Below are 7,351 nucleotides of genomic sequence, written 5' to 3' on the forward strand. Positions count from 1 at the left end.
GCCTCAGCCTCCTGAGTGCTGGGATTACAGGCATGCGCCACCACGCCTGGCAAGATTCTTAAAAATTTCTGGGTGAATGGACCCTTTTACATTATCTGTTAAATTTTTTTTCTTACTTTTATTCATTGTGATCTGAGCCTTTTAAATTTTATTTATTTATTTACTTATTGGTACTGGGTATCAAACTTGGGTCCTAAGGCTTGCAAGGCAGGCGCTGGAACCACTGAGCCAAATCCCCGGCCCTAAGACTTTTATTTTAAATTTTACAAAATTATTGGGGTGAATCTGAGTATGTAGGTTCAGTGCTAGAGCGCTTGTTCTAGCATTTGTGAAGCTCTGGGTTCAATTCTCAGTACTTAAAATGAGTCAATAAAGTGAAAGATTTATTGAAGTGTTCTGTAGAGCCTATGATGGCCAGTAATTGTTCATTATGCCATTCTGACCTTTATACCCTTAATTTTTTGTCCTTGTTCCCTTTCAAGGACTGAGAGAAGGGAGCTGGAGCCTCCTGGCCTGGAAGGAGTTGTTGTAGGTTGTCTGGAGCAGGACACCTCTGGGTCCCTAATGACAGTTGAACTCTTGCCACCATAAAGAACTGTTTGTTGTCTTGTGATGCTTTTTTTTTTTTTTTTCTTTTTTGGTACCGGGGATCGAACTCAGGACCTTGCACTTGTGAGGCAGGTGACAGAACCCTTGAGCTAAATTCCCAACCCACTGTGATTCTTTCTTACTCTGATTCCAGTGCATGGGAGACCAACCTGCTTTCAGCTTGTTTACATTTCCCTGAAAAATTCTGGCCCCCACCCCTTTCGTATTTAATCCTTCCCGACCGCACTGTTCAGGGACATCTGCTTTTGCAGTACTGAGAAGAGGACTAAGCACTTGCTCTGCCACTGACCTACACTCCCAGCCACAGAGTAGTCTTTTTTCTTTTTCTTGTTTTTGGTATTGGGGATTGAACTCAGGACCTTATGCTTGTGAGGCCAGCTTTGGCACCACTGAGTAAATCATTGACCATAGAGTAGCCATTTTATACAACACAAAATCGGGCTTTGCTTTGTGAAACAAAGCCACCAAAAACCTTATAAAGCCACCAATCCTGTTGGATTAGGATCCCATCTGTATGGCTTTATTTATCCCCTCAGGGCCGGTGATTTAGCTCAGTGGCACTACTCCTGCCTCAAAAGCCCAAGGTCCTGAGTTTGATCCCTGGTACCAAAAAAAAAAAAAAAAAAAAAAAGCAAGAATTGGAGCCCATAATCTACTCTATTCCAGGATAATCAGGTTAATTACTGTGTAACTCAGTAGTGACTCCTCTGGCTACCAGACAGTCACCACGGCTCTGATTTAATCTCTGGCCAGCCTTACCCTCTGACCCATTACAAATGTGTTAGGGACCTCATGCTGCCATCACAGGCTGTATTTTCCTGGTGCTTCTTGGCTGTTAAAGACCTCATGCTCTTGGTGGCGCACGCCTGTAATCCCAGCACTTGGGAGGCTGAGGCAGGAGGATCGCTGTGAGTTCGAGACCAGCCTGGGCTACATAGTGAGTTCCAGGGCAGTCTCAACTACACAGTGAGACCCTGTCTCAACCTCCCCCGACAAAGACTTCATGCTCTTATCTTTAGTTTCCCTTCCCCCCAAGGCCATAGCAGTCCGGAGAGGCTAAACCTGTTTCTCCAGGACCAAACCCATCAAGGGCGACCTGGCCTGTGATGGGTTAAAGGTAGCCCGCTCCTCATATGTAAGCAATAGCCGGGCCCCAAACCAATAAAAGGACCTTCCTCTCTTTGTTCTTCTCTTCTTCTCTCTCTCTCTCTCCTCCCTCTCTCCTCTCTCCCTAACCTGCCTTCCCCAATAAAATCTCTGGTCAAACCTCTCGGTGTGTGGCCTAATTGTTAAGCATCAGCTGTGCCTCTATAAAATGTGTATTGATGGGGGACCAACTCCATCACACAACTTTAAAGCTAATCTAAGCCATTGTTCTGGTTTCTCTTCGATGGGAAGACCTGACAATGGGCATGCATTTCTACTTTGAGGACCAGCCGTGATATGTCTAGATTAGTGGGGGCCAGGCCACAGTCCCCACAGTCCCAGGCTGGTGTTGACTTGACTCGGGAATAGAGAAGCAAAAGAAGGTTACTGATTTCCTGGCTGTGTGGGAAAGCTGTAATCACAGCCTCCTAAGGCAAGATAGCTTTTGGTGAGAACAATACAAGATGCAGGCATCCATGTAAGGGGAAGGGACTTAGCTTGTTGCCCTTGAGATGCTAAATTGGCTCCCTATTTTACCACTCTAATCTCACTGAAGTGGCTGTTCCTGGAAAAGTACACTACTCCCTCACCTGTGCTTCTCGCTGAAGAGTTAAAGTGGGTCTACCTCGGAGCTTGTTGAGTCTGTCCACTAGAGGCAGGCTTCTCTCGGTCTCTTTTTCTGTTTTGGTATCAGGGATTGAACTGGGAACCTTGAGCTTGCAAGGCAGGTGGCGGCACCACTGAGCTAAATCCCCAGCCCTCTTGATCCCTCTTGCACGTTGAATATTGTCTCTGCCTGTTTCTTTCATTCCTCGTCATCCTCCCCACAGGTATTCAGGGGTCCGCTCAGCCCCCCACATTTCTCCATGGTTATAGTTGGCTGGAACAGCATAGAGGCAGCTTCTTTCGCATGAGACAGCACCTTCCCAGGTTCTACCACCCTGGCCTCCCCCGCGCCTCCCTGAAGTGATTTCTTTGCTCTGCTCATTCGCAATTTGCAGGGAGACTTAAACTTGCCACCCTCTCTTTAGTGGCGCAAAACAACAGGAACTCTGCAGCTTGAGTCTCGCCTTCCTCCCCTCCCCTCCCTCCACCTGGTGGTGACAGCGGGGATCTTGGCACTGCTGTGGCTGTACCTGCGGAAGCCGGGAAAGTTGGCTTTTGCTGCCCTTTCAGGTGGTCGCTGCGCTCTTCCTGAAGGACTGTAGAAAGGCACCTCCCAGAGCCCCTGCGAGGGAGGCCCACTGACTGCACCGCGCAGCGCCTGTGTGGTTGGCCACTGGCCCAGCTGCCTAGGGTCTGCTCAGCTACGCATCCAGGGAGGCAAGGGTTCGAAGCCAGGCCTGTTCCCAGACAGCCAGGGTTCCTCTGCGGCCTCCGGGACCCGCCGTCAGCCTTGCCGAGCTCCTGGAGCTGCCTGCAGCTCACCAATCTCCCTCCCTCTGTCCACTCCACTTCTTCCACCCTTTCCTCTCTGTTTCCCTCCCCACTCCCCTCCCTAGCATTTCCTCCAGTAAAAGCCACATGTTATATATCTCGGCTAGCTCGGGGGACCTGGGCTAACTAACACCCTCCCCATAACAGGTTAGCATAAACGGAGGGGAAGGGAAAGGCAGGGCTTCCAGGTGAGTAAGAGTGCTGGCCGAGCGAGGAAGTGGGAAGGGTGCAGGTGTGTACACAGCACAACGGGGTAAAGGAGTCAGTCCCAAGAGGACATCACATGCTGCGATCCAGCCTATCAAAGGAAGTACTGTGTGACCTTGGTTGAGTTGCTGACCCTCTCTGGGCCTTGGGTCCACCAGCTGCAAGTTGGGAGTAATGATAGTGTCCCTTGTATAGGATCTGCATAGTGATTGACTTATTATGGAAAGCATTTCAAATGTATAAGTAAGTTATCAACTAAAGTTAATATTGAAAACTGCCCTTTGCTGATGGGCTGGTTTTCAGTTTTGAAGAAGGCAACACTCGCATAATGTTTTCTTTCCTGAATGCAATTTGTCTATAGTCTTTTTTTTTTTTTTTGGTTTTTTGAGACAGGGTGTCACTGTGTAGTTGAGACTACCTGAACCCACTATGTAGCCCAGGGTGTTCTCGAACTCAGCGACCCTCCTGCCTCAGCCTCCCGAGTGCTGGGATTACAGGCATGCGCCACCACGCCTGGCTGTTTATAGTCTTTAGAATGCAGACAAAGACACACACCAAACCTGATCCCAAGGTGGCAGGAAGCAGGGTGTGGGGTGGGAAGAGCTGCCCCTTCCCAGGCAGAACCCTGTGCTGGGGCAAAGGGGTCCTCAGATCATCCTCATGACCTGACAGAAGCCAGATAAGACAGCAGAGGCTGGTGGCACGGGAGGCTGGCCCAGCTGTCCGCTTCCTGCTGGACAGAGAACACCTGGACGTGCCAGACTTGTCAGTGGCCCGTCCAGGGCTTGTCATGGGGTCCTGACACCTACCGTACCTGACCCGTGGGCCCTCACTTCCCAGATGAAGGCTTAGATTCCCGGGTCGGAGCCTCAGCTCGTGCTGACTCCCTGCCATCATCACCACCGCCAGGGATGAGGCCCAGGCTTGCGGGCGGAGTGAGGGGTGCCCCGGGTTGCCAACTCGGCTCTCAGGTGAGTCGTCCTCGGGGTACTTTCACCCCTCTCCCTCGAGGCCACCCCAGCTCTGCCCTCAGCAGGCCCTGCTTGGTCTTCAGCCCAGGGAGCTGGGGAGATTTCTACAACCTTCCAGGGCCCCTCAGCCCAGTGCTTACAGAGTCCGTGCAAAGCTTGAGCACCGAGATAAGGCGACCCCGTTGGGTGCGGAGTGCACAGTGTCTGGGAGACATCATCTCACTGAGTCTCCCCACAGCCACGGGCAGAGGGCCATCTCAGGAGTGGTTTTGGCTGTAAGCAGGAGAAAAACTGACTCACGACGTCTTAGCATAGGCGTTTGATTAACTCACTGAACAAGAGGTCTGGAGGTCAGGTTTCCAGGGCTGGGGCTTCAGAGGCCCTGTCCGGGGTTCTGCAGCTTCCCTGCCTCAGGACATGACCGCACCCCCATATGATGGCCCCAATGAAGAAGATGAGGCAAAGAGGGAGGGAGATGCTTTCCAGCAGCTCCTGAAGGGTGCTCAGACCAGTGGGGGCTCGTTCCTGGCCAAGGGGTGGGGCCACATCCCTGACACCTGCTCTGCAGATTCCTGAACCGATCAGGTGTTGTTGGAGAAGGAAGAACCAGGGGCAGCCACATTCTTTCCCCTTCTCAAGGAGGGTTTTGTGGTGGGGAGAGGTAGGAAGAGGGTATCGGCTGGGATTCAGGCTGAGGCCATGCGGCTCGGGTCTGAAGCCAGAGGTTGGGATTAGAAGAGCTGACAACCTCTGGGCAGTTGTGTTGTGCCGGGCTCTGTGCTGAACAATCTGTTTTGTCATCATTTAATTAACCCCTGTGAGGAAGGACCCGGTCTTCCCATTTTACAGAGGAGGAAACTAAGATGGGGTCCTGAGGTCACAGATGTTGGGAGAGGCTGAACTGGAGTGCGTGAGAAGGCCAGTAGTGAGTGCCTAATTTCCACAAATGCTGGCTGTCAGGCACTGAGGGGGTGTTGCCTGGATTAGGCCACTGCTCCTGCCCTGAGGCCATGAGGTCACCTCCCCTCTCCGCTGAGGTGGGGCTGCCGCCTACACAGCTGGAGTGGACGGTCCCAGGCCAGTAGCTGGGTCTTGGCTGTGAACACCTCTGCCAGAAGACAGCCTGAGCTCCTCAAATCTGGCAAAAACCACCCACGCCCATCATGCAGGCTTCTGGGGACCATTGGCTTCATGGGCTGACAAGTTGCTGGGTAAATAAAGAGGTTCCAGAGACTCATTTCATCACTTGCTATTCTGGATCCCTGAGGCCATGTGAAGAGGCCACCTGAGGTCCATCCCACTGCCCTGACCACTGAGATTAAGTAGGCAATTTATAAATTCAATTTGTAAAATGATAGCAGGCACTGTGGAGTACTGAAGCTAAGTTAGATAGAAATTAATGTACAGGGCCTGGCTTTAGCTCAGTGGTGCCACTGCCTGCCTCACACGTGCAAGGTCCCGAGTTTGATCCCTGGTACCCCCCAAAAAAGAAAGAAATTAATATACAGTCAGAGAGCAACTGGGCCCTCAAGGAAGTCAGCACAAAAATGAAGGCATCAACATCTTGGCTGCAGGCACGAGATGGAGACCCACAGGCAGACCGCAAAGCTCCCTAAAGGGTAAACAGCAATTTGGGATTAGACTAAGGAGCAGTGCCCCATCCGTGAGTCAAGTCCAGATAGGCATCTGTCCCTGGAACACCTGGACCTACCCCTTCCCATAAATGCCCGTGTTCTTTCCCATGCCCCTGCCGTGTGACGAAGCTCCCTACTGAATCAGTATTAGCTAAGAGGCGATATTTGTGCCCCTCAGGTTGATTGTAGTCTGACCCACATTGCTCTCACGCTGTGACTTTGCTGTATAAATTATCCTGACAAAGGGTCTCACTTCCTCCTTTGGCTCCTGACCTCACTCTGATGTTGTGAGACCATAAACTCAGCACATATGACATCTAACAGGTCAGGAGATACACTTTTCCTGTATCATTGACCCGAGAGGTTCAATGGGCAGTTTACAGACCGAATCTCTACTACATTGGCAGGAGGTGTGGCTGACACTGTCACCTTCCCCTAACAGCAGGAGAGGCACATCCCCCAGGGAGGAGCGTCTGGGCAGAGGGGCACCTCTGGGGAGGGGCAGGGTCCTGGGAGCTGGGGCAGAGAGGGTGCGGAGGACACCAAGTCAGGGGGGAAGGGGCCAGCAGGTCGTGCTGGTCAGGCCGTGCTTTGAGGGAGGAGCCACGGCAGGCTGGAGCACGGGCAGTGCCGGTTCTGATAAGGTTCTGGACGGAGCCTTCTGACTTCGGTGGGAGACTGGACTGAGGGAGAGGAGGGCAGGCTCCCAGAGGCCAGGGCACCGCAGGAAGAGGGCAGGGAGTCTGCTGGACGGGAGGGTGAGGTGTAGGACCACTGGGCGCCAGACCTCCTGGGTCCAGGTCCTGTTCAGGCCCCTGATTCACACAACTTACCTGCCCCAGGGCCCCACAGTTTGCAATTCCCTTCTGCGGACAAGCTCACCGGGGCCTGAGGACAGCTCCCTGCGTCAAGCACAGCTCAGAGCCTAGCTGTTCCAAGAAGGAGCTGGACTCAGAGGTCAAGCCACCTTCCCGAGGCTTCCCAGATGTAAATGGGGAAGGGGACAGGGGCCCCTGGGCTGTCTCCATCCCCAGGGAGGTCCTTACAGAGCCTTGGGAATAGGGCCCCGGCACCTTAAGCGGTCGGGCCATCGGGGTCCACACCCTGTGCCCCAGGCGTCCCGAGCGCGCGCGGCTCCCAAGGAGCTGGACTCAGAGGTCAAGCCACCTTCCCGAGGCTTCCCAGATGTAAATGGGGAAGGGGACAGGGGCCCCTGGGCTGTCTCCATCCCCAGGGAGGTCCTTACAGAGCCTTGGGAATAGGGCCCCGGCACCTTAAGCGGTCGGGCCATCGGGGTCCACACCCTGTGCCCCAGGCGTCCCGAGCGCGCGCGGCTCCCGGCTCCCT

This window comes from Fukomys damarensis, unplaced genomic scaffold (genome assembly GCF_012274545.1).
Source record: "Fukomys damarensis isolate Sample0158 unplaced genomic scaffold, DMR_v1.0_HiC HiC_scaffold_22, whole genome shotgun sequence".
In the NCBI taxonomy this organism is placed as follows: Eukaryota; Metazoa; Chordata; class Mammalia; order Rodentia; family Bathyergidae; genus Fukomys; species Fukomys damarensis.